At 41.8% G+C, this 26,855-nt stretch overlaps 1 protein-coding gene across 6 annotated transcripts in view; it reads right to left on the bottom strand.

Annotated features, from left to right (window-relative positions):
- The window catches only part of FARP1 (FERM, ARH/RhoGEF and pleckstrin domain protein 1), a 291,156-nt gene that overhangs the window by 241,654 nt on the left and 22,647 nt on the right, over positions 1–26,855 (bottom strand). The window contains exon 1 of one of the 6 annotated variants that reach the window (XM_061171144.1): positions 1,404–1,425. The exons of the other annotated variants lie outside the window; for them this stretch is intronic. The gene's annotated coding sequence lies outside the window, so the exon portion shown is untranslated. Of the gene's footprint in view, positions 1–1,403; positions 1,426–26,855 lie in introns of those variants that run through there. 6 annotated transcript variants of the gene reach the window in all.

The raw sequence follows: 26,855 nt of genomic DNA on the forward strand, positions 1-26,855 counted from the left end.
AAATTAAGACAATTTTAAAATTTTCATTTTCTAAAAGGATAGATTCCTGCTGTCCACCCCGGTCCCCTTTAAAGCCTGAAATCCACAAAGATGAAATCACAGTAAACAAGGGTGACAATTATCATTCAAAACAGGCTGATGAGCCGAAGGTTGGCAAGAGGTCTTCCTTCCAGTTTTAAATGTAAGCCACCGAAAAATTCCAGGTTAAGAAAAATTCATAGGACGTGAATAATTTACAGAAGCAGCAGCCCAAGAGGTAGATCTGTAGGAAGCTACAGGGCTGGGTCCTAGAGCCGCCGGAGCGCCCAGGGCCTCCCGCGGACGGTGGAGGGGCTGGCGTTTGCCAGTTGGGGGGGTGGGGGGTAACAATGATCGACCACGTGAGACTCCCAGGAGGGCAAAGGGCAAAGCATGTGTAACCCCCCCTCCCACCAGGGCCTGTTCACTCCAGCTTAGCTGCCAGGTGACAAAGCCACCTTGTGCTGCTGTCCCCGGGGAGCCACAGGCCGGGGAGGGGGAGACGCCCCAGAAAGGCGCGCGGCCCAGCAGCTGCTCCAGGACACAGGCGGCCACGGCTGGCCTTTCACAGGACTTAGATAAGGGGTTTTGAGAAAGTTCAAAAACAGCTATCTGGGCGGATAGATTTACTTCTTTCAAACAAGTCTGTGAGCAGAAGTAGCGACTGCAGATCAGCTGTTTTCCATCAACCAGACACTTCAAACAGGCGAGGGACTGTCAGGCCCGCCAGATCATTTGGGAGATGGGGGACCAGGCTATCAACTCTTGGGAAGCTGGGTGCCCCATTTCACCCGCCACGGAAAAGAGAACTGATCTGTGGAAACCTGATAAAGAATATTTCTTCACTGTCTTTCCTCTCCAAGCCTAGTGGGAAAAAAATTAACTAGGCTATCTTAAATCCCCCTAACAAATCTCTGCGAAGTACCTCAAGGAAAACTCAGAGCAGAAGAGCAAGTCTCTCACGTCGCAGAGGTTATGTCCAAAGTCTAGTTTTAACCACACCCCTTTTCTACTCAAAAACCTGAGGCTAATCAATAACAACATAAACGTGAAAATTCCCAGCCGGGCATTTCAATGACCTGCCCCGATTTCTCTCCCTGTAAACAAACTGTTCAGCGTGGCTGCATTTTCCTAGTGTTGTGGCTGCTGCTGTTGCTTCTTCCTCCTAAAATATTCCTCTTTATCGGCTCTAATGTCACCGACTCTAGAAAGCCTTCCCTGATCTACTCTTTGGGGGTGGGGGAGGGAAGCCTTACTTTCTTCTCCCTGGCATTTTGCTCGTATTGGGCTTATATTCCACTTGCTTTCCAGGTCTTTCTCCTCTTTTCCTGCACTGCGAACTCAATTCCAAGGCCAGAGGGGCAGGGGGGGCCTGGCTGCATTACCTGGGAGCATGACATGTTCCTCCTGTCATAGTGCGAGGACCCTCCCGACTCGGGGGCTATGAGAACTTCAGGCAGTCACGTCTCCACTACAGACTCATTCTCCCAGAAGACGCAGAGAAAGCTGACCACCGCCTGCAGGGCTTCTTAAAATGTGGCTGCAAACCAGCCGCATCAGTACCACCTGGGAGCTCATTAGAAATGCAAATTCTCCGCCTCCGCGCAGGCCCGCAGAATCAGAAAGGCACAGGGAGGGTGGGCCCGAATCTGGGTTTTAACAAGCCTCCCAGGAGCTCCTAGCTCAAGCTCCAGTCCGAGACCGCTGCCACTTAACGTCCAAGGGTCCCCATGAGGATCAGCTGAGGTAAGTAAATCCACCTGACACAAATCAAGCACTTACTTGATACCTTCACCGAGAAAAAAACCACGTTTCACACACTCACCAGACTGATTCTTTCAATAGCTCTTGGCAAGAAAAAGTGGCATTCCTTTTCCCATGACATTTTCATTTGTATTCCAACCTTGTTCTAAAAACGACTTAAGACAAACGCTTTTGTTTGCCTTTTCGCTGATTTGGTAGAACCTACTTCCTCCATGAAATAGGCAGGCAAGGACAAAAACATGTAGGATGGAGTCAGGAGTAAAAGGTATTGGGAAGAGAAGACTCTTTTACGCCAATAGAAATAAAAACAGGAAACCAGAAAAAAAAATCTCCAATGATTCACATTTTCATCATGTCCATTTCTCGGTGATTCTGAGAGTACAAAATTAAATTTTAACTCCCCCTCCATTCTTTCCTCTAATTAAATGGCCTGGGTAAATAAAATGGAAGGAGAAAGGTGGTCTTTTGGAAGATAAGAAACCAGCTGGCAACGTCCCTCGTTTCCACATAACAACAGCGCTGCAGTGGAACCAGAGGCTGCATTTCTTAGGCTGTGGTCAAGCTCGCTCTACTTAACACGCAACACTCTCATTCACTCACGAAGTAAAGTCCTCTCTCTTTGTCACCAATTGACACTGGTCAGCCTTTCCAAATACCTGTGGAAAGCACCTAGCCCCTACCTCACCCATAAGGAGGGTGCAGTCTATTACTGGATCTGCTTACTCAACATCCTTGAAAATAGCAGACTGTTTAAAGTATACTATCATTGAAATGTCACAGTAATTGGGATCATCGCCATTCACAAGCATTTTTAAGGACCCGTTATAATTCAGCGACTACACTTAGCACCACGTGGCACACAAAGCAGGAACATGGCACCATACGGTTCGTCTTTATGGGACGTATCATCTCTCCAGCAGTAGAGAGCAGGTACTCAGGGATAACTGTTGACGGCAACGTGTTTATTTCTGACAATAGGTAGTATGTGAATTTTAAAAGCTACAGAGAATGCCGGGACGTCGCCTGGCCCTTGGGAAAAGGCTAACAGTTCTAAGTAGCCCTGAGGGCAGATGGAAAGGAAACGTATGGAGAATACGCACATGCTTGCAGGAGTTCCCTCTGCATTCGGTAAGGAAGCGTCCACCCCGTGCCAGGAGCTGTGCACATGGTGCATACAGACCAACAGAGGTGAGAAAAGAGTGAAAAGGAGAAAGGTGGGTGAGATGCAGGTTTCAGTCGGCCTGAAATAATAGGGCCAAGCCATAGGAGGGGCATCTGATGGACCAGGATGAGCCACTGTGGTTTCTAAGACAAGGTGAAACGATGCAGCTTTAAGAAAAAATTTGGGGACCTCCCTGGTGGCGCAGTGGTTGGGAGTCGGCCTGCCAATGCGGGGGACACGGGTTCGAGCCCTGGTCTGGGAGGATCCCACGTGCCGCGGAGCAACTGAGCCCGTGAGCCACAGCTACTGAGCCTGCGCGCCTGGAGCCCGTGCTCCGCAACGGGAGAGGCCGCGACAGGGAGAGGCCCGCGCACCGCGATGAAGAGTGGCCCCCGCTCGCCGCAACTGGAGAAAGCCCTCGCACAGAAACGAAGACCCAACACAGGCAAAAATTAATTAATTAATTAATTTAAAAAAAAAATTCTATGAGAACAAAGTTTTTTTTAAAAAAAGAAAAAATTTGGCAGGGAATTTCCTGGTGGTCCAGCGGTTAGGACTCGGCGCTTTCACTGCCAAGGTCCCGGGTTCAATCCCTGGTCCGGGAACGAACATCCCACGTGCCGTGGGGCAACTAAGCTCATGTGCTCTAGAGCCCAAGCGCCGCAACAACTGAGCCCGCGCCCCGCAACTGAGACCCAACGTGGCCAAATAAATAAATAAATAATTTTAAAAATAAATGGCAACATTGAAATGTGTCCTACATCCTGTGTAACATTCTACTGACATCTATTCTGGAGTGAGTAACGATATTATTTCATACAACGTTTAGAAGAAAAAAAAAAAAAGCATTTCCTAAAGCTTCCCAAAACCAATGAATCATAAATGACAGGGCTTCCCTTCAGGGTGGGAAAAGGAAAGCAATTTCTATTAAACCATTAAAGAACAGACTGTGAAATTCTCTCACCGTTTGAATATTATTCGAGAAATACACTAGGCAATATTATTACAGGCCAAAGGATACAATAAAATACAACAGAGGTATAAAGGGTATCGCCTTCTGGAACACTTCCCCTAGAATTAATTATTAATTAAAATAATGAAATGTCAAGGAAAAAAAAAGAACATAATAAAAGAGTGAAACCCCTTGTGAAAAAAGAAGAATTTAAATGTCAGCCTGGTTAAAAAATAAGGTATTTAATTAAACAATGTTGTCCATTAATAAAATTAATGATGATGAATAGCACATTTTGCCATGGGCTGCTGGAAGGAAAAGATTTAGACACCATCCATCAGATTGTCCATCAGGTTCTAATCCTAATTTTTGAAATGTCTGAGTATACAGTAAAATTAACTTTCCTGGATTTTAAGCTTCTCATTCACAGAATATGGAAAAATATGTTATTATTTTAATTTAACCAACGCTTATGTAGCCCTTTCTAGAGGAGAGTGGGCACTGTTCTATGAGCTGTGCAAATACTAATTTATTTAATCCTCACAACCACCATTAGGTAGATACTATTATTGACCCCTTTTAGAGATGAGGAAACCAAGGCAAAGAGATTAAGTCAATTTTCCCATGGTCACCCAGCTAGTAAAGTGGCAGACATGGGACCAGACTGCAGACAGGCTGGTCTTCACCGCTCACCATGGGCCCTCCTGGACAAGATAATCTCTAAATTGTCACCCTCTCCAATATTCAGTGACCTTACAACTTAGTCATTTTGGATGCAATCACAGTCTCCCCCAAGCTTCTCACCTTTTCCAGCACAGAGGTGCCAATCAAGCTACTAGGCTAATCACCCATGTAAGCTGCTAAGGACGCCAAAGCAGAAAATCCATCAAATAATCAAAATGCTTACTACTGATGCTTACTGAATTACTACTAGACCTATAAAGAGTATAGTGTACTTTTTTTCTATCTTTTTTTAAATTGAAGTATAATTGATTTATAATATTATATTAGTTTCAGGTATACAGCATAGTGATTCAGTATTTTTACAGATTATACTCCCTTCAAAGTTATTACAAAATAATGCCAATAATTCCCTGTGCTGTACAATATATCCTTGTACCTTATTTATTTTATGCATAGTAGTTTGTACCTCATAATCCCATACCCCTATCTTGCCCCTCCCCTCTTCCCTCTCCCCACTGGTAACCACTAGTTTGTCCTCTATATCAGTGAGCCTTTTTCTGTTTTGTTATATTCAGCAGTTTGTTGTGTATTTTAGATTCCACATATAAGTGATAACATTCAGTATTTGTCTTTCTCTGACTTATTTCACTACGCATCATATCCTCCAGGACCATCCATATTGTTTCAAATGGCAAATTTTCATTCTTTTTTATGGCTGAGTAGTATGCCATTGTGTGTGTGTGTGTGTGTGTGCACACGTGTATATATATATATCTTCTTTATCCATTCATCTGTTGATGGGCACTTAGGCTGCTTCCATATCTTGGTTATTATAAATAATGCTGCTATGAACATTGGAGTGCATGTATCTTTCTCAATTAGTGTTCTCATTTTCTTTGAATATGTACTCAGGAGCGGAATTGCTGGGTCATATGGTAGTTCCATTTTTAGTTTTTTGAGGAACTTCCATACTATTTTCCACAGTGGCTGCACCAATTTTCATTCCCACCAACAGTGTAGGAGGGTTCCCTTTTCTCCACATCCTCACCAACATTTATTATTTGTGGTCTTGATGACAGCCATTCTGACAGGTGTGGGGTGATATCTCATTGTGGTTTTGATTTGCATTTCTCTAATGATTAATGATATATGAGCATCTTATCATGTGCCCGTTGGTTATCTGTATGTCTTCCTTGGAAAAATTTCTATTCAGGTCTTCTGCCCATTTTTTAACAGGGTCGTTTGGGTTTTTTGATATTAAATTGTATGAGCTGTCTGTATGTTTGGAATATTAGCCCCTTATCAGTCATATAATTTGCAAATATTTTCTCCCATTTAGTAGGTTGTCTTTTCATTTTGTCAATGGTTTTCTTTGCTATGCAAAAGCTTTTAATTAGGTCCTATTTGTTTGTTTTTGCTTTTGTTTCTTTTGCCTTAGAGACAGATCCAAAACATATTGTTATGATTTATGTCAAAGAGTGCTCTGCCTATGTTCTCTTCTAGGATTTTTATGGTTTCCAGTCTTACATTTAGGTCCTTAATCCATTGAGTCTACTTTTGTATACAGTGTGAGAAAATGTTCTAATTTCATTCTTTTACATGTAGCTGCCCAGTTTTCCCATGGTGTACTCTCTTTTTATGGTTCTAAATTATGCATTTTTTAACTGTCTTAAATAATTTCTCACTTCTATGAGCAAGGATTTTTCCAAGCGTCTATTCATGCAATGGATTAGAGCATTTATGGAACACCCGTGAATTAATTAAGTTCTCAGAACTAAAGAAACTTGGAAAGGGCAGGCAAAGGCACCACCCTTAAAAGTGAAAACTGCCGGGAAACCGAGATCCACACAGCAGATGCTCCTGGGCAAAGTCAAAGAAAGCCCAAAGGGAAATTAAGATTACGCTTCCTCTCCCAAGGCAAACCCTCCGTTCCCATGGAATGCACTGCTTAACAGGAACAGATACAAAACCAGACTTGATCCACGTGCCACGAAAGGGACACAGTGACAGGGAAGTGGGGCTGAAGAATGAGCTCCAGATCACTCTCCGGCTCAAAGGACAAGTCGCTTTGTGAAATGAGACATTAAAGCCCAGCACTACCACTATTTCTGTTAACTGCTGAGAAACATAAGTTTCCATTCAAATTGTTTCATCTTCTCACAAAGCACTTTCACCCAATAACACATGCCATTCATTAAGTACTTATTTGCATTACTTTGCTTACTACTCACAATTCTACACGACTGACTACTACACGGGGCAGGTACCTGCAGAAGCAAGTTTTATGGGGAGAAGCTGTGAAAAGCTGGAGAACTGAGAAGGGGAAACAAGAGGTCAAGCGAGCTCTTGGCTGAATGCCAGGCCGCGGTCCGACCCCTCACTTCTGGGCTCTCCCTCATCCACCTCATAGCCTAAAAGTAGGGGCCACCAGCTCTGTTTCCCAAATGGGGTGCCTGACGCTCACTTAGGTAGCAGCCAAAATCTAGAAGGCATCAACGTTCTATAACTCACTCGAACAAGCCAATAATTAAAGAAATATAAGCCTACCCAGTACAATAAATAAGGACAGAAGTAACAATATCTGGACAGCAAGAAATGGCAAATAAGAAAATACTTTTTAAAAATATTATACTCCAGTTTTTCAAATAAAAACCATTTTGCTGGAACACAAAAAATCCACCTATAACAGAAGTTCTATGTATATGGTATACATTCTCAGATCATAAAGCATAAAATTCTTTAGAACAAAGCAAAACTCAACCAATTATTTGCAAGCTCAAATACTGTTTTATGGAAAGACAATGAATGAAAGAAAAAAAATTTTAAGTTACAAAGAATATTTTTAACATTGAAAATATAAGTAAATGATGTTCTACCAAAGTCCCACTGAAAGGAAAATGGACTATTCCCTACACCAATATAAGCAAGAAGAATGAACAGTCTTTAAAGAATTTTGAAGCTGATGAGAGACTACAAAAGCAAACAAAGAATAAGTAAAAATTAAACAACAATAAAGTATATCATCTGTTACAGAAAACATGAAGAGACCAAAAAAAAGGAGAAATCAGAAAATAATCATGGAATTTTCCTCTCCCCCAGATCTACATAAATAAATAAGCCTGGGAAATTTTTCAAAACTTTCAACAGATAAACAATCTTTTCTTTTAAAAAAATGTTATACTCCCAAACTCATTTTACTTGAGCCCAAGCAAAACATTTTAAAAGAAAGTTGCACTCAAAAATTCATAATAAAATCCTGTCTAAGTAACGAAAGGCACAAAAAAGGATAGCTACTATAAATAAGTAGTACTTAAAATGGGAATTCTAAGATGGAATAACCCATGGAAAACTAGACACTTAATTCATTATAATTCATTATAATCGGAAATAATAGTATCACTCATAGCAACTACTAGATATCAAAAAAGGCACTTGAAAATTGAAACTTTATTTTTATTAATACTCTTAAATTTATATAAGCACTGAATAGCAACTGGTAGTAGATATACCAAAACAGATTCCGGGGGGAGGTGAGATTAGAAATAATTTTTATTTTTCTTCTTTTGAGAAGGTCCAAAAGCCAACGTGAAATGGATCCCCATGTGAAGCCGAAAGGAGAGTCAGGCTCTCTCAAGGACAAATGGCAGGGAACCTTTCGTGGCCAACAGGGAAAGGCAGACACGTATGCCTGTGAGGAATACCCAGAGAAGCTGCCCAATCATATCCTCCAGAGCAGGTGACAGTTCTAGAAACGCCCCCAGTCATTACCAGGTGAGAGAGCTGGGCCTTCAGGGGGAGGTGGAACCTGGGTCAAGTCAAGGGACGCACGGCTGCCCATTTGCAGAGGCTGCCATGGACGCTGGACCCTATGGTTGGGTAAAAAGAAACCATAAATTTAAGCTCCAACTCCATGTGCTAAGGAATCTAACACTGACTTAATGTCTGTAAGTCGTCACTATTTTGAAACAGTAAAGTGAGCCTAAATATATATATATATATATATATATATATATATATATATCATTCCAATGGCCCCATATCTGGAATTCAGACATTTAAAACTTAGCGTCGGTGCATTTCAATAAGGAGAAGAGAGCACATGATCCCTCCTCTCAAACCCTGGACTCTGGGACATTCTCAGCTTCCAAAGCCCATTTCTGCTTTGCCTAAATAAATCACAGGGAAGGCCATGGATGTTATGTATATCACGCATTTCATGTGTAATCAAGCTGCCTCTGAGTGGGCATCGTACAAAGGGCAACTGTGTACAGCTCTATTCTGCTCATCAACAGGGATTTATTTCCATGTGCCCCGGATAGCAGCACATTGACTGTGCTTTACAAAAAAGAACAGTTTCAAAGTTGAAAGCCCTTATAGTTCTGTATTTATTATGACCATTCATAAAAAAATTATTACCATTCCACATTAACTATTTCACTTCTATTAAAGTTTTAAACTGTGATTAATAGTTATCTTGATCAATGCTGATAATCAATTGCAGTGAATTAGCAGTTTAAAAAAGACATAGGTAAATGGAGAGAGAACCTGTGTTAGTGTTTAGAAGGAACCAATATGGTAGCTAGGACAATTTTCTTTAAATGAATATATAGATTTTTCTTCAATACAAAAATCCATGCAGCATATTTATAGAGCATGGCAAAGCAACAGAAAATTCATCTAGAAAATAAGCAGGCAGTGAAAGCAAAGGACATATTCATTTTATGTAGTTCCAGAATTTGAAATGCACTGCTAAGGATAATTGTCAAAATGGATCATTATAAATTGAGAGGAACTGGAAAAAGAAGCAATGATCACTAGAAGCTAAAATGGCTTCATTAAGAACAAATCAGGCCACAATCACCTCCTTTCTGTCTTTGACAGATTTATACTCTGGGAGATCAAGAAATTGTTAGAGCTGTAATATAGCTGGATTTTGGCTAGGCATTTCAAAAAAACGTTTATGACGTGATTGTGCAATAAATGGGATTAAGACGTGGGTGACAGAAAAAAGTTATAGTTATGTTCAGTTGCTACTGAACATTATGCCCAGAAAGTTCTGAAATAATTAAAGAACATCTCCCTAGGCACTGAGTCCCAGAAAAAGGCCCCACCCTTGTAACTTACCAGCTATCCTTTATTAATTGCTTCAGTGAAGGTTTTAATGGCATGCAAATCGTATTTATGGGTGACAAAGCACTAACAAAGAGAAATGCCAGGAGGAAATTTAATAAGAACGTACTAAACGCCCCACATTACATCTCTTTGTAGTGTATGATACCACCACTCTGCCAGACTGCTCTGAATAAAGATGTCAGCTGACTGCTTCTACTAGAGCCCACAGATTCTATGAAGGGAAATGGACAAACGTAAGAAGAGCCTGGTTTTCTGGTGGCTCGGCCACCGTAATTATCAGAAGATCAGGGTTAGCAGTGTGGCATCTTACTGGGAAAGACTGCTGAGCCCCAACTGATCTTATTGATTGATCAGTGGATCTATTCATCTACATACAACTTGTTGCTTAGCCAAGGGACTGGAGAAACACACACATCTCATAAAATCTACTTTGCTTGATTAAAATACCCACTGATGATCCACGGAGGGACAGAGTCCTTTTTTATTACTTACATGGGCAAAATCCTCTGGCTGCCTCACTTTTCTTGTCAGTTTAAAACATCTGCCTATAAACAATGTTTTTTCTTAAAACGGCAAAAGAAAAATTTGGGGAGTTTTTTTTTGAAAGTAGACTAACAAGTAAAACTCAAAAGTTACACTGCTGGTGTTTCTGGAACTGTGCTATGACACTTCTAGAAACCAATATGCATCAATACCGTAAGTCCTACAGAGTCCCTATAATTTGACATTTATGGGAATTTATCTTTGGGAAATCATCCCAAGGAACGAAGAGGCTACAAGTACAAAGGTGTTCTTTGTAGCCTTGTTTACATAAATGTCAACTCAAAATACCCAAAGAATGGTTAACCAAACTATGGTACATTTGCTGCATGGAATAGTGTACAATCAAAAATTATAAACATGAAAACTGTGCAACAAAGAAAAATCAACTTGTTATAATGTTAAAGTTAAAAAAAGAGAGAAGGCAACATTACTTCTGCACAGTGATTATGGATGCCATAGACAGGGTCTGGGTGTCAGATGCAAAGAATCTGACTCGTTGAGGTTTCAGGATTGTGGTCATTTTTCTCCTTTAACTGATAAGTTGGTTTTATTGCTATATTGTAGGACGGGGAAAAAAGAAATATTAAAAATAAAATAAAGTTGAAGAGTATTCTACAATGCCTTCATAACTGGGATGAAATTCATCTTGGTAGTCCAGATATTATGAACAGGTTATATTCCAAATATTTACTCCCATACTGATGAATATCTGGAACCCAAAAAGCATTTTCCACTGTTACACGGTGGAAAGGTTCTCAAAACAGCCCTGGAAAGCCCATTTCACCGCAACGAAGTTCACCAACAGTAAGGACAAGATCTAACTACAATTTATAGTTTCATTTCTATTGAAAAGTCTATCCGGTAGCCCAAGGCCACTGCTCATTTCACCTGTTTCAGAGACCCCTGAGATGGCTCCACTAAGGGCAGAGTCATAAGGGGAACAGCCGAGAACTGTCTTAGATGTTGAGAACACTGGCAGATTCCCAGGGGTCAGTGGGGTCAGCGTTCCGCAGGTCGGAGCAGAACCCTTCCTTGGAAGCAGGAAGAACTGGGACATTGTGGGGAGCCCAGCAGGGCAGCAGCATCGGAGGGAACCACGACAGCTGGGGCAGGACTGGGGTTCCCATAATGCCTCCAGTGGTGCATGGTGGCATATGTAAATGTCCTGGCCAGGTTGGTTGTGTCATGTGTCCACTCTTAGGGAGGGCTGGGGCACTGATGGGTGACAGAGACAGGAGCCGGTCTAGGGGAAGTGGTAGGAGGCCAGTGTTTGCACATTTAGAGCATTTGTAATTGGTATTCTGGAGTCAAAGATACCTATGTAACAGTTAGTTTAAAAAAAAAAAAAATAGAAAAGAAACCATATGCTATGTACTGAATTGTGTCTCCCCAAAATTCATATGCTGAAGCCCTAACCCCCAGTGTAACTATATTTGGATATATGGCTTTTAGGAGGTAATTAAAGTTGAATGAAGCCAAAAAGGCAGGGTCCTAATCCAATAGGATTGGTGGCCTTATAAGAAGAAGAAGAAGAGATCTCCCCTCCCCATGCACACCTACCAAGGAAGACCATGTAAGGACACAGTGAGAAGGTGGCTGCAAGCCAGGAGGACGGCACTTACCAGGAATCAAATTAGCCAGCACCTTGATCTCGGACTTCTCAGCTTCCAGAACTGTGAGAAATACATTTCTACTTTTTATGTCATCCAGTCTGTGGTCTGTTGTTATGGCAGCCTGAGCTGACTAAGATACTACGGTTTATAGATTTACTTGAAATGTCATATGACTATTGTTATTTATCAATTATCTGGCTTGAAGGAAATGATCTCTACAGATTACCTATCAGTCAACCTTGATTTTGCTTCTAATAAGGTTGGGAGAGAGAAAAAGGTACAAAACATAGTTAGAAACTTTGAGGTAGGATCTTCTTCAAACACTGATTTATAATTAAAGTATCTCTAGAAAGAATAGCCTAAAAGAAAGGAAATTTTTCAGTGTTACCATTTATCAAGATGATATAGAGGTGCAACAGAGGAACAGGATCTGTTTTAAAAGTTTTGCACAGGGCTTCCCTGGTGGCGCAGTGGTTGGGAGTCTGCCTGCCAATGCAGGGGACACGGGTTCGAGCCCTGGTCTGGGAGGATCCCATATGCCGCGGAGCGACTGGGCCCGTGAGCCACAATTGCTGAGCCTGCGCGTCTGGAGCCTGTGCTCCGCAGCAAGAGAGACCGCGATGGTGAGAGGCCCGCGCACCGCGATGAGGAGTGGCCCCCACTTGCCGCAACTAGAGAAAGCCCTCGCACAGAAACGAAGACCCAACACAGCCATAAATAATAAATAAATAAATAAAATAAAATAAAAGACAAAACTGTAAAAAAAAAAAAAAAAGTTTTGCACAGTAATTATTCATGTATCAATGCAAAATATCCTTGAAGAAAGGAGACCACTGTAAAATATTTTTAAAAGAAAATAACAAAGGACTGGAGATTGCTTTAATCCCACGACCACTGCAGACACCTAGACATTGCTAGGCAACAATTCCTCAGTAGCTCAGCTCAAAAAGAGAAAAGCTAAAAAAGGCTATTATAGACAGGGTCGAGAAAACCAAACGGACAGGGGCAGAAGGGAGTGACACAGTGGCAACAGGCAAAAGAGAGACAGAAGACAGCATATCTCGGTCACTAAATAAAGACATTCTAGTAAAGAAACTATTGTATAATACGAAGATGGAGAACTTAAATGATAAAGAAAAAAATAATTAAGCTTTTCAACAAGAATCACCCAGAAGGTTTCTGTTAATGGGAATCACAAACCTCAGCTGTTGTTCCTGAAACTGTGATAATACACTAGGTACATTTGAACTCTTTTCTGGAGAGCTGAATATAAAAATTCAAAATATACTTACTACATTAGGCCTTAACTAGTTCTTAAATTTATTTATTTTTATTTATTTATTTTTGGCTGCATTGGGTCTTTGTTGCTGCGCGCAGGCTTTTCTCTAGTTGCGGCGAGCGGGGGCTACTCTTCGTTGCGGTGCGCGGGCTTCTCACTGCAGTGGCTTCTCGTGTTGCAGAGCATGGGCTCTAGGTGCATGGGCTTCAGTAGTTGTAGGAAGTGAACTCAGTAGTTGTGGCTCACAGGCTCTAGAGCACAGGCTCAGTAGTTGTGGCGCACGGGCTTAGTTGCTCCGCGGCATGTGGGATCTTCCCGGACCAGGGCTCGAACCCGTGTCCCCTGCACTGGCAGGCGGATTCTTAACCACTGCGCCACCAGGGAAGCCCCTTAACTAGCTTTTAAGTTAAAAACTTGAGATGCCCAACTTGAGATGTCTTTGCACTATGCAGGGCAATAAGTAAATATTCTATTGAATATGTATTTATTTTTAACATACATTGGGTTAGTTAGGGAATTTCTATTCCTATGGTTTACATAATCTGGCTAACTAATGTATCATTAATTCAAATCCTTGTCTATACTGCTCATTATAATACCAGATTTCTTAACAGAATCTTTCATTATTCTCACATAATCAAAAGCAGTTACTGTCTACCTGTGACAATGACCAAAGTATGGCCAAAAAAAATGAACGGGCATCCTCTGTGAACCCGGTCTAAAGCAACCAATGATATTCTAGGTAGACGCTGAACAATGACTTAAGAATGTATTAAAAATTAAAGGCCTTTACTATAATTTAAATGCTTTTCTGGTACTATTTCATGATTACAAAAAAAATACTCATTTTTGACCATCACAACCTTACGAAGTCTGCCTCGGCTGCCCAATCTACTTAAAAACCTTCAGAGGGCATGAGTTCATGCACCTGATCATCCTGTCACCTAAATCTTATTCCCAGTTAATGAGGACATTTCCATCAGCCAGCACCCATCAGGCTACCCAGTCCTGCTCCCTCCCGGGGAACACAACGGGAAGTGGTCCTGCATCACACAACAGGTAGAAGAGGAAGTGCTCTCTCTACCACCCCGCAGACAGGGATGCTGGGAAGCCGATGGAAGTCTGATACCCACAGTGCTGGCAAACCTCCATGGGCCATATCAGTTTGCAGCCAACCTAGAGTTCCAAACTTGGAAACACCCTGTTGCAAGAGGCCAATGCTTTTCTCCACCACACATGAGGTCAATGTCAATTAAAGAATTAGTCTGGGCCCACTTGATGTATCTTGATAGCCAAGACAAGCACTCCTGTCTGACATCACAAACAGTTCTGAAGGAGGGCTACTCAGGGACTCATCTCTAGGAAGGGGGCGCCCTTCAAAGGGCATTAACTGTGGCCAGCTCAGCCTTCACTGCCCTCATGACCACAGTCAGGGCTGCATCAGGCCCTCAAGTAAACTTGGGCAGTTCGGGAAATTGTCAAGGTACTATAGTATTACTATAAACCCTTCAGATATCTTACCCTCACCTTTGTATCTTGAAACTTCATTCATTCAGCAAATATTTATTGGGGCTTCTTTCTTACAGAAACTGTTCTAGACGTTCAGGAACGAAATAGATTCCCTGCCCTCATGGGTCCTGCCAAAAGGTGAAATACCGGTCAGCCTCACCAGAAGAGTCCACACACAATTAAGGATGACCAACAGCCATGTTCAAGCTGGTAATACTGCCAACCCAAGTTCACTAGAACACACTGCACACATTGGAAGCAACTTTAGAGCTTGGAGAATATGTGCTCTCAGTTCAGAAGACCACATCTGAACACTTTTCCCCTCAGGTTTTTTATTTTATTTTTCTCAAGTCACAACTAATTGTCTTAACGTTTTGATAAACTCCCTAAAGAATATTCAACATATGTATTATATGTCATATTTAACAACAGAATTTAAATAAAGGTCAAAAAATGATGGACAAAAACTGAACAAAACTCTGGTCATGAAAATTATATCAGCAAGAGGAAAATGGGAATAAGAGAACTAACTTTCCATTTCTCCATCAGACCTCTCCACTAGATTATTTCAACAGCCAAATGCCTTTTGCAATATAATCTCCGGCTCCTTATGGTATCCATCCAACTGCCCAGATTAAAATGTTTTTCACTCAACTTCCTAATTATTTTCCTAGGTTTTTACTAGGATCTATGCTCTTCAGGTTAATTTTGCCTATGGTATCAGAACAGTGAAATTTTACAGAACACCCCTACCACTGCACAGCCCTTTCTAATTCTGTGTTCAATCATGTCTCACTGGGAGCCTGAAATCAGCCATGGCGGGGATATTTACACCACAGAAATCAGTGAACGCTCCGAACCAGAGCGGTGTTCTTGTTTTTACTTTTCAAGAGAGCAGATCATTAAATGGTTCTTCCCTATTCAAAGCACCTCATCAATAAAATTACATACCTTAAAAATTAGTCATGGGCTTCCCTGGTGGCGCAGTGGTTGAGAATCTGCCTGCCAATGCAGGGGACACGGGTTCGAGCCCTGGTCTGGGAAGATCCCACATGCCGCGGAGCAACTGGGCCCGTGAGCCACAACTACTGAGCCTGCGCGTCTGGAGCCTGTGCTCCGCAACAAGAGAGGCCGCGATAGCGAGAGGCCCGCGCATTGCGATGAAGAGTGGCCCCCACTTGCCACAACTGGAGAAAGCCCTCGCACAGAAACGAAGACCCAACACAGCCAAAAATAAATAATAAATAAATAATAATAAAAATTTAAAAAAAAAATTAGTCATAAGCTGAAAGATCATCAATTATTAGCCAAAAACATAAAATGAATTTTGCTTCAATCCACAAAAGCACAGTAGGTTCAGTAACTGAAACAATCTTTTAGAAAGGTAAGTTTCTCACAAATTCTTAGATCTTATTATTACTGAGATACTCGGAAGGACCCAGAGCCTTCCTACCCATAGCCATCACAGGTAAGAGCAGAATGGACTTGACAAATCTGGGAAATAACACTTTGGTATTTGTTCCTTCAAATATTTTTTAACGCACAGTCCATACTTTTCTTAAAAGCAAAAAAAGGATCACACCATACATCCTGTTTTATAAATTGCTTTTAAATGTAAATATAGTGTGAACAATTTTCCATTTATCAAATAATCTCCCATATGCTTGTTGTAGCCTGAAACTTTAAAATGACACATTAAAATACTTTTAAAACTGAAGGAAGATTATTCTCAAGGTATAAGAAATAATAGAGGGTCTTCCCTGGTGGCACAGTGGTTAAGAATCTGCCTGCCAATGCAGGGGACACGGGTTTGATCCCTGGCCTGGGAAGATCCCACATGCCGCGGAGCAACTAAGCCCATGTGCCACAACTACTGAAGCCCGCACGCCTAGAGCCTGTGCTCTGCAACAAGAGAAGCCACCGCAATGAGAAGCCCACGCACCACAATGAAGAGTAGCCCCTGCTAACCGCAACTAGAGAAAGCCTGCACGCAGCAACGAAAACCCAACACAGCCTAAAATAAATAAAACTAAAAAAAAGAAATAATAGAATCGGTAAAAGGACAGTGGATGAAATGAACATGAGTTGATGTTTCACCGTACTCCCTACCCCGGCCTTCCGACCCTCAACATCTCCCACATATCAGTTCTTTCAGGGAATAGCTCAGCCTCATTCAAATACGAGTAATCATGTTGTAGGAACACAGGCAAAAGACAGATAATAATATGCATCGTAAAAATAATTACCAGAAGTGGCTATACTACGAAAATTCAGGGCCCCTTGTTCAGGAATTATTAAGAATTTCAAGACAGTGATAGCAGAGTGTTAATCTAAGTGCAGGGCCCTATGTGAATGTACAGATCATGTGCCCATAAAGCTGGCCATGGAAATCAACAAAGGTAACAGACTAAGCGTTCAGAAAAAATAGTTCTCCATTGTTTCCAAAATACTCAAGATAAAATTGTCTCTCTAAAAAAAGAGGCTCCGAGACTAGGTAAGAATTGGTTATCATTAATCTAAGAGATTTTAAATGGACTGATAGAGCTGAAGAAGTGGAGTTTAAAAAAAAAAAAAAATAGAATGGAAGCCATGTAACTGCAACAATTAAACAGAGAGTAAGCAGCTGAAAACACAAAGACACATAGGAAGCAAACTTAAAGAAATCACTCAAAACTGAATAGAAAGAAACAAAGACACATAAACGATTACAAGAACAGATGCTAGATTTGGAAGACAAAGGATACAGAACATAACTACAGTTCTTGAAAAGTGAAGACTATCTGAAATACGTGCAAAGTAGTGAAAGATCTAATAATGGAAAACTTTCTGATATAAAGATAGACTTGACACTACAGATATTATGGTACAGGAAGTCCCAGGAAAGTGACATGAAACAACCAGTGCTCAGAGAGGCAGGTAAAACTTTAACTCCAAAAAGAATGAAAGAACCCGATGCGCATGTCCGATGGAAAGAGCTAGTCGTGTGTAAGAGAGAAAAACATTAACCTGGCCTCAGCTTTCTGCTCCACAAATATCCAATGCTAAAAAAAAGTGGACAGCAATGTCTGAAATTCCAAGGTCAAGAAAGTGTGACCCAAGAACTTGATACTCAGCCAAACTGTCTTTCACATATTAAGGCAAGAATCAGCCATTCTGAAGCAGTTAAGAATTCAGGGAACAGAGCACCCTTGAGGACTTCAATTTGACGATGAAATGCAGCCAAGCTAGAATGATTTACAAAATTTTTTAAAAACCTCAGGAATGGCAAAACTACGGCTAAAAGACTGGTGATAAATACTGAATCCATCCAAAGGAGGGACTAAATAAAAGAGCTATGGAAATTGCGATAGTAGGGCACAATACAAATGTTACAATCCTGTCCATTGTAAAATTCATAACTGATAAAAATTTGGAACTAGGGAGAGGAGAGGTAGCATAAGGTCAGTGCTAATATTTTACCTTTCAAAGAAGGAGTCAATATGTCTCCCCTTGCAACAAGTAGTTTATAAGAGACTGTTCTAATCTCAACATTTTTTTTTTATCATCTTTTCTTATAAATTTAGTTTCTTAAAGATACCTCTAATCTCTTTCTTGGTGAGGAAGTCAGCAACTCTCTCAGTCTTGCTGAAATTTCTTTTTCTTTGTTTTAATTAAAGTCAATTTTACTTTATACCTTTATGTAAAACAACATGTATAAGATTCCATCCATTCTTCTAATTTTGTCTGTGACACGTTCTAGATGGAATTCACAAAATGTCAAAAACGTTATTTCTAAATAGTGAAACTGGTGTTTTTTTTTCTATTTCTTCTTTGTACTTTTTTGTATTGTTTGACTTTTTTAATAATAAGAATGTATAACTCCCCCCCCCCAACAAGTTACTTTTTAACAGCAAAGAAAATCTTATCATTACTACCTAAAACATTCAGTTTATTGGTTTTGATCTTCTCCATTCCTGACAGCCGGGCAAAAATCTAAATTTAAGTCTATTCATTTCTTATTGTTCCTATTATCTCTGTTTCACAGGTGATAAAACTGAAAACCAGAGTAGTTAAGTAATCTGCTCAAGATCACCCAGCCTGGATGTGACCTTAGGTTCTCAGGCTTCACAGCAGGTGGGCTGACAGACTTCCTGGAGTTAATTTGGTTCACTCCAACTTTTTCATTCAGTAGGCATGTCTGTGCCTATAGCAGCAGGGAGAAGTTTCATCTACAATGAAATGGTGATATACTCATTTAGGTCTGCAGTTGTGGGAACTCACACAACCCTTTCAGAAAGCAAAGATACATTTTTGAATACAAAGATGTATTCAAGAGTCTTTAAAATGCTTATGTATTTTAACACAGTGATTCTATTTTCAGGAATCTAGCCTAAGAAAACAATCACAAGGAAAGAAAAAAGTATATAAATAAAAACACTAGGGACTTCCCTGGCAGTCCAGTGGTTAAGACTCCTTGCTTCCACTGCGGGGGCCGCGGGTTCTATCCCTGGTCGGGGAACTAAGATCCCACATGCCACACAGCATGGCCAAAAAAAAAAAAAAACCCACTAAAAAATGGAGGATTATTTCTACGATCAAAAATTAGCAACACAATGTCTAACAACAGAGGATTGGTACAATAAAGCATAGTAGAACTACACACATGATCACTATGCAGGCATTAAAATGCACATTACAAAGGAATACTAAGGGCTTCCCTGGTGGCGCAGTGGTTAAGAATCCGCCTGCCAATGCAGGGGACACAGGTTCAAGCCCTGGTCTGGGAAGATCCCACATGCCGCAGCGTAACTAAGCCCGTGTGCCACAACTACTGAGCCTGTGCGCCTAGAGCCCGTGCTCCGCAACAAGAGAAGCCACCGCAATGAGAAGCCTGCGCACCATAATGAAAAGCACCCCCTGCTCGCCACAACTAGAGAAAGCCCGCGCGCAGCAACAAAGACCCAATGCAGCCAAAAATAAATTAATTAATTAAATAAATTTATTTTAAAAAACAAAAAAACGCAAATGAAAGAAGTCTTTCCAGAAATTCACCTGAGAGTGAGGAACAGGTCAACAGAGGGAAAGGTTTGGGAAAGAAACTCTGCAGTTCACCTTTGTTTCTTAAAATGGTAAAGAATTGAGTCTGTTTACAAACTAGGAGGAGAAGCCAGGTGAAGAATCTGCCTCTTCTGGGTAGATGTCCATCTCTCACTTAGATGGCAACTTATTCCATTCCCAAGACAAACATAAACGTGCCTACACTGAGTCCTTTACGAGGAACTCTGTGGTGTATTACGCAGATTTTCATAGGAAGGTATCTCGTATCTTAACTTCGGCTGTGAATTCCTTGAGGAAACCATGTCTCACACTTCCAGTTTTCAAATGGCCCACAGAACAGGTCCCTCAGTAAAGACTGGTTGATTAGCAAAAATTAATCACACCAAGCTGCCCAGCCGTCTGCTACTCAAACACCTGCTACAGAGAGATCTTCAGCAACACCCTCAACCTGACTTTAACCTTGAACCACACCCACCCATCTCCACTGGCCAAGGTTCCAGTCAGAGGTAGGGTAGTGGCTGAGGACACAGACCAGTAGCCACCCGGGATTCAAATCATGGCTCAACCAATTACCAGCTGTGTGACTCTGGGCATGTTGCTTGACCTCTCTGTGCCTCCTTTCCCTCATATGTCATAGTATCTACTCCTCAGTACTGTTTGGGGAAAACAAATTAACACTGTAATGTGCTTAGAAGCAAGCCTGACATATAGCCCCCACTCTGAAAGTGTTGGTTATTATTATTCAAGGAGGGAAAATGGCAATTGGACAAGAGACAAGACAGAGAGTTCAAGTGCGCCATAAAAGTGGGTCATTTTGCAGCGCTTTCTCTGAGAATTGTCTTTGCCAAAGTTAACAACACAATGCTTCTGCACAATGACTCACTAGCCCTCCCCACACCCCTCAGTTTCTGTCAGTTCTGTCAAAGGGTTATTTTATTCACTTTCAAGCCTTCCAAAAACATTTGGAATCTGCATAAAAGAAATACGAAATTCTAAGCTGCTACTCCAGTGTTTTCCTTGCAACTCTCACTAGAGTTCCTATCACAACGCTTCATGTGCATTTTAGAATTCCTTCATGTATGCTAGACTCAGCTACATACCTCGAACTTTCTCAGGTGCTTCATGTCATCAACCTTTGAGAACATTCCAGATAAACACTAAAATATATATATATTTATATATACAAGTACATATATTTAAAAATGTATATTCATCCCACTTTAACAGAGTAAGTCTCATTATCGATAATTTGCAAAATTACAGCAGAAAGGCAATCACTGCAAAGCACTGATAAATTTGGTACTTCGGTTGACCAGTGTACTGCTGGTAAGCAAAAGTTGATAACATTTTGGTCAATTTCCTTCCCATCTCTACTCTATGTATTTTCAATATGTGAAATAAACATTCTGGAGTTGGAAAGAAGATAGCCAGGTCTCCAGTGGAGTGCACGCATCCACAGGTGGTTGAGGCTGAGTCTTTCCCATCACCACACTCCAAGTTCATGGTTGTGGCGGATCCCTGGCTTCCGGTTCAGTAACTGCAAATAGGGTTGGCGCCATCTTTGTCAGAGCAGATGGGGGAGTGACCAGAGCAGCGTAGGGACTGGGGTCACAGACCCATTATTCTCTGTAGATGGGGGGGTCCCTTTCACTAGTCTCCCACCACATCACACCCCAATTCCTTGGTCAAAAAAGCAGATCTGCCAGGATGCAGCTAAACAACAACTAACTCTACTTCTTTTTCATTCACTAAAGGCACATGTAATGAATGGTCAATGGAACCTTCTGATCACACCCAGGTGAGAAAGATCTGGCCAAGCCAAACAGCACCTGGATGCTTTCCTTAATACGCAGGGGCTCACTGTGGTTGGCCACCCCTGCACCCCAATCCCAGCCCCCATGACTGTGGGATTCTGGTTCCAGGCTTGCTGAAATCCTGAAAATAGCTCACAGGCCTGCATTCCATCCAGGGTTGCAAACCCCTTAGGGGTCCAAAGACTCCAGGTTGAGAGGCAAAATCCTAGAGTAAATGAAAATCAAAACCTGAGGAAATTTACCCAGGTTGATAGATATCCTAAAATATACAAAATTCCTTCTCAGGAATTTGCCTAAGTACCACCTGAAATGTAAGGCGAGCCCTGGAACAATTTGCCATTGACTTTTTATTTATGCCAACTGCCCATAAAAATTCCTCTCCTGATTTGCAAGGACAGAACTCTCAGGAACAAATGACCTAATTAAGCAGGAGATTTCCTGGCTTACAGCTACGCGGAAGACTAAAACGTAATGAAATGATGCTGAATTTGAAAGAGGCTGTAAGCCAAACCAATTGAGTGAACTGGGTTTGCTTTCTTTTGATGTGTGTACCCAACGCCCCCCAAGCTAAAACCCTGAGGATGACAGCCATCCTTAACTACTTTTATTTATGAAGCAACCAGAATGCCTATTTCCCCACTTATCTACTGCACATTTTTCAGAATGTGATTATGCAGCACTCTGAATGCATCTTCTTGGAACAATTTGTCGGCCTGCCTTTGCTATTGGGTTTTTGCCAACGCAACACAATAGACAGGGTCTGCTGTCTCTCACCCCAGCTTTCAGAAATGCGCTAAATTACCCCATACTCTCACTGGGCTCTAAACCCTCCACCCTATCTGATTTTGCACAGATGTTCAAAGAGAAAGAATTTTTTTGCTTTAAACGAATGTCAAGGGCCTGGCAAAATACTGTACAAAGAAATGCACAAATCAGCACTGTCCAAAAACTGGTTATGAGCTCACTTCCTCCTCTCTTCAGCTTTTCCACGTCCAAAAAGATAAACATGGGAACGATCACACTTGCCCAAGGTCTAAAAAAAGAACTTAGGAAGTGCGCAGGTGTCGGGCTCACAGGTAATTTTTCTCTGTTCCTTTACACTGAACTCTAAGGAGCTGGGTGAGTAGTTAAGGGCGCTTTGCTAGAGGCAGTCCTGTGATTCTGGTTCTTTTGCCTACTCCCCCCTGGGGAGGTGAGGTCATGGGGAAATTCCGAGGGGGTCACATAACTGCTCAGTGGCACCGGCAAACAAGCCTGAGACCAGTCCCATCCCCCACGCCCACCCCCATGACACCCTATTTTCAGAGCTGTGTTTATTCTGCCAGTTTCTCCCTCCTTCCCATCACTTCCTCCCCGGGGCCACCAAGAACTCCCTCGGCGGCCAAAATTAAATCAGTAGCTAGATTCCAACTCAGAAATGTCCCATTCCTGGCTAATCAGAACTAGGATTCTCATACTCTTGCATGTCTGGGAGCTGTCATCAGTGACAACTCTCTCCTTCATCCAGGAGAGAACTGCTAACCTGATGTGAGGCTGGCAAACACCCACCGGGAGAGTGAAAACATCTGTAGTCAAGAGATTTAGACAAACGAACAAACCAAAAAACCTCTCACACAGACTTATTTGAGTTTCTGTGTGACAGTGAGAAAAATGAGATAGAAAAATGGGAAAGGGTATGCCGGTACATACAGGGGCACATGTATGTTTGAACAGCAAACCTAGCTTCTAACAAATCACAGAAATTCTCTTAGGGCTTCCCTGGTGGTGCAGTAGTTAAGAATCCGCCTGCCAACGCAGGGGACACTGGTTCGAGCCCTGGTCCGGGAAGATCCCACATGCCGCGGAGTAACTAAGCCCGTTCGCCACAACTACTGAGCCTGCGCTCTAGAGCCCGCGAGCCGCAACTACTGAAGCCCACGCGCCTAGAGCCCATGCTCCGCAACCAGAGAAGCCACAGCAATGAGACGCCCGCGTACCGCAACGAAGAGTAGCCCCAGCTCGCCGCAACTAGAGAAAGCCTGCACGCAGTAACGAAGACCCAATGCAGCCAAAAATAAATAAATAAAATAAATAAATTTATTTTTTAAAAAAAGAAAAAAGAAATTCTCTTAGACTGATCCGTAAATATCAGGCTGAATCTGCACCCTTAGAAAATGAAAAATTTGCAATTTTTTGAACAATTTAGGTCTCACATATTACTGCTTCTATAGGAAATTTTTTTATCATCTTATATTGCACCTTGGCGAAATAAACTAAACTTTGAGTTGAACATGGCAGATAAACTACATGCCGGCATCACCTCTCCCACCAAAACCCTACCAAAAGAACAGTAAATGTATCTTTTTAAACGGACAAAGAAATACAGCAGCAGAGACAAGAGCAGACAAAACATTCAACTGACACTCGGAGGATGGAAGGCAGAGACATAACTGGTGATTCAGATCCTAAGCGATGCTCAGAGAGGTTCCAACCAATAGGCCTGTTCTTCCCCACTCTGAGTCCCTGGGAGGCTCCCGCTAAAGGGAAGGGTGAGAGGCAGGGTGGAAGAGAGGGTGCAGGTTCGATACAAAGAGGATGGACCTTGGGGCCCCAAGTCCCCTTCTCCTATCTGCCCCAAGCGCCAACTAAGAGGGTTATTATCCAAACAAACTGAACCAAGGAGATCAGAAATGACAGCAGGCATAAGAAAGTGATGTGATTCAGGGCTGAAAACCCAGCAAGAGATGGTGGGTATTATGGGAAAGTCTACTGACTACCCCATGGGACCCATATTCCCCTTCCTCTATCCTGCTTCCAGAATTCTCAGAGCTTATCCCAGGCAAGGCTAGTGGGATTTTTCTCTGGAGAATCTGAATGAACATTCATACTAACATTTGAGGGTTTCCTCTGACGAGAGGACCAGTTGCTGCTTCATCACTTTAAAGAAACATCAACAATCGACAAGCCTGTCCATATGCACAGAGATTCAGATCTGATTTTTTTTGTACCTTCCTCTTAATACTTGCTCTTAGTGGCAGCTGCGGGTGAGCAAACATGTAAGGAAAGCCTACGAAATGAAGGTCAGGACCAAAACACAGAGAAGGGAAAAAGCCTTGTTGAAAATATGCAGACATTACAGGGAGTAGAGGAAAAATTTTTTTTAATTTATAATTAATATCCCCAGAAAGAATATCACATCTTAAAGTAAGGGGAGAGATGCTATGAAAAAAGGCCAACAGCTCTTGGAAATTAACCATATAGATAACTGAATTTCTTGTTAATTTGATGAAATTTTATAGAAAGTAGAGTAAAAAAATAAATACATAGAAATTTAAAAAAATACATAGGGAATATTCAAGAAGGCCTAATCCTCAAATAACAGGAATTACAGAAAGAGAGAATTAAAAGAAAAAATTTTTAATTCAAGAAATGTCCCAGATTGGGACTTCTCTGGCAGTCCAGACCCCTGGATGGGGAACTAAGATCCCACATGCCACGCAGCACGGCCAAAAAATAAAATAAAATAAAATAAATGTCCCAGACTGATAGACAAGGGTCTCCAGACTAAAAAGAAAAACAAATTCCCAGCATAAATAATTGCAATAGGACCCACTGAGATATATGCCAAAAACTGTGAAACTTCAAAATATGAGCAGTTAAGTGAAGATTCTAAAATGTTTCAGAGAGATAAAGAAAAAATAAATCACAAAGGAGGCTAGCAGACAATGGAGCAATGTCTTTAAAATGTCAAGGATAGGGATTTCCCTGGTGGCGCAGTGGTTACAAATCCACCTGCCAATGCAGGGGACATGGGTTCGAGCCCTGGTCCAGGAAGATCCCACATGCCGCGGAGCAACAAAGCCCGTGCGCCGCAACTACTGAGCCTGCACTCTAGAGCCCACGAGCCACACCTACTGAGCCCACGCGCCTAGAGCCCATGCTCCGCAACAAAAGAAGCCACTACAACGAGAAGCCTGCGCACCGCAATGAAGAGTAGCCCCCACTCACCGCAACTAGAGAAAGCCCGCACGCAGCAACAAAGACCCAATGCAGCCAAAAATAAAGAAATTAAATAAAGAAATTAAAAAAAAAAAAAAAGTCAAGGATAATAATTTCAAATTTTAATTCCACATGTAGTAAAATTATCAAGCAAAGATAAGCATACATTAAAAACATTTTTACTTGTAAAGAATCAAAAGAAATTTAACTCCCTTGCACCTTTCTGAGAAAGCTACTGGAGTATGTGTTCTATCAAAACAATGGGGTAAATCATGAAATTAGAGGATGTGGAATCCAGAAAAGAGTGGGTCCAAGAAAGAAGAGCAGTGAAGGAAAGTCCCTGAACAACGGCTGTGTACTAGGCCTTGCGTACAACTCGTTCGCACAGGAGCTGGAGGGTGGGGGCTACAGACGGTGTACACCAGGGGAAAAAGATGGGGGAACTGAATGGCTACATGATGTATTTTAAAGTTTGGTAAGGGGACTTCCCTGGTGGTCCAGAGGTTAGGACTTTGCCTTCCAATGCAGGGGGTGCGGGTTCAATCCCTGGTCGGGAAGCTAAGATCCCACATGCCTTGCGGCCAACAAACCAAAACACAAAACAGAAGCAATGTTGTAACAAATTCAATAAAGACTTTTAAAAAATGGTCCACATTAAAAAAAAAAAAATCTTTCAAAACATAAATAAATGAAATAAAGTTCGGTCAAAAAATTAGTTGAAAGAAAATTGGCAGGTCTGTTGAAGTTATTTGGAAGAAATTAGCAACGGGTATTCAGCAAATCAAGCAAATTTTTAAGAAATGAATTATCTCCAGAGAAAACAAAGTTTTTGAAGGAAACAATCGTAGGACAGTATGTGGCTCAGCGATGAACACTCTACACAGTGAAAAGAACAGGCACACCGACTAACGCGTTACCAAGCACTGTACCGTAGCCACGCTGCGAGCAGGAGGGAAGGAGAAACACAGGTGACACAAGGATCCAGAGAGCTCAGTCACTGTCCACAGTGACCTGGAAATTTTAACTACTTTCTAAACGGCCTTTCAACCCATCATCCTGTTTCCAGATCTTCCACCCAGCCTACAAGTTCTCCCCAGACACTGAGCGAGGGGCTCCACCAAAATGAGGGAGAAAATGTGGAAATGGAAGGCAGAGGCTCCAGAAAACAGATTTCAGGAAGAGAAGCCAGGGGTATTCCTAGGGTAACATCAGAGAGATCCCTGATGCTGACTAGTTCAGAGATCCTACACCAGGTAACAGAGGCAAAGGGGACGCGCAAGGTCACCGTGGCAGAGACGGCAGGATGCTGACTGGACCAGAGAGAAACCCAGGCCAGTAGCTCAGACCTCCAGACAAATCCCCTTGAGGA

This window comes from Eubalaena glacialis, chromosome 16 (genome assembly GCF_028564815.1).
Source record: "Eubalaena glacialis isolate mEubGla1 chromosome 16, mEubGla1.1.hap2.+ XY, whole genome shotgun sequence".
In the NCBI taxonomy this organism is placed as follows: domain Eukaryota; kingdom Metazoa; phylum Chordata; class Mammalia; order Artiodactyla; family Balaenidae; genus Eubalaena; species Eubalaena glacialis.